This window comes from Physeter macrocephalus, unplaced genomic scaffold, assembly GCF_002837175.3.
Source record: "Physeter macrocephalus isolate SW-GA unplaced genomic scaffold, ASM283717v5 random_3631, whole genome shotgun sequence".
NCBI lineage: Eukaryota > Metazoa > Chordata > Mammalia > Artiodactyla > Physeteridae > Physeter > Physeter macrocephalus.
In genome coordinates, this window is record NW_021148918.1 from 3,150 (window position 1) to 4,555 (window position 1,406).

The 1,406-nt window shown below is 44.9% G+C and overlaps 1 pseudogene; it reads right to left on the reverse strand.

Moving 5' to 3' along the window:
- Nucleotide 1: 1 nt before the first annotated feature.
- The window catches only part of LOC129391977 (NADH-ubiquinone oxidoreductase chain 5-like), a 3,171-nt pseudogene continuing 1,766 nt past the window's right edge, over nucleotides 2-1,406 (reverse strand).

A 1,406-nucleotide genomic window follows, 5' to 3' on the forward strand; every position in this document is an offset into this window, starting at 1 on the left:
GGTTGATTTCAAACGCAAGGATGAAGCCTAGGGCCGTCATTGTAAGAGCGGTTAGTTTTAGGTGTAGGGGTATAGTTATTAGGGGAGTGGTTATGGGGGGAATGCTGTTGGATAGAATGAAGCCGGCGAAGACACTTCCGATTAGTAGGCGTTTGATAGGGTTAATTTAGTGAGGGTTTGTTTTCATTAATAGTAATGTAGGGAGGGAATCGGGGTTGTCCTAGTAGTGTGAAGAAGATGATGCGAGTGCTGTAAACGGCTGTGAGGGAGGTAGCGGTTAATGTTAGTAACAGGGCTCAGGCGTTGGTATAAGACGAAGTGGCGGCTTCGATGATGGGATCTTTGGAGTAAAATCCGGTGAGAAATGGTATTCCTGTTAGTGCGAGGCAGCCAATGATGAGGGCGGTTGTAGTGAAAGGGAGGGCTTTGAACAGTCCTCCCATCTTTCGAATATCTTGTTCGTTATTTAGGTTGTGGATAATGGACCGGAACACAGAGATAGCATGGCTTTGAAGAAGGCATGTGTGCAGATATGTAGGAACGCTAGGTAAGGTTGGTTGAGGCCCATTGTTACTATTATTAGGCCTAGTTGGCTGGAGGTGGAGAAAGTGATGATTTTTTTGATGTCGTTTTGGGTGTGGGCACAAATGGCTGTAAATAGGGTGGTGAGAGCGCCTAAGGATAGGGCTATTGTTTGGGTGAGTTTACTGTTTTCTATTAGAGGGTGGAAGCGGATAATAAGAAAATACCTGCTACAACTATTGTGCTCGAGTGGAGTAAGGCTGAAACTGGGGTGGGGCCTTCTATTGCTGAGGGGAGTCAGGGGTGAAGTCCAAATTGCGCTGATTTCCCAGCTGCGGCTGGTACTAGTCCCATGAGGGGGAGGTTTGGGGAGTTTTGGTTGAGTGCAAAGATTTGTTGTAGATCTCATGTGTTTATGTTGGAGAGGAATCATGCTATTGATGCAAGGAAACCGATGTCTCCGATACGGTTGTATAGGATTGCTTGGAGGGCGGCTGTGTTTGCATCTGTTCGTCCGAATCATCAGCCGATAAGTAGGAAAGACATAATTCCTAGCCCCTCTCATCCGATGGAGAGTTGGAAAAGATTGTTGGCGGTAACAAGAATTAGTATGGTGATAAGGAAGAGGAGTAAGTATTTAAAGAATTGGTTGATGTGGGGGTCGGAGTGCATATATCATATTGCGAATTCTATGATGGACCATGTGATGAATAGTGCTACGGGCATAAACATGAGTGAAAAGTAGTCTATCTTGAAACTGAGTGTTAGTTTGAGGGTTTGGATAGTAATTCAGTGTCAGTTTGAAGTAAGTGTTTCTTGGTTTGTGTGAAGATATATTGTTATTGGGACTAGGCTGGTGATGAAAGCGCAGAGAACGATGTTTT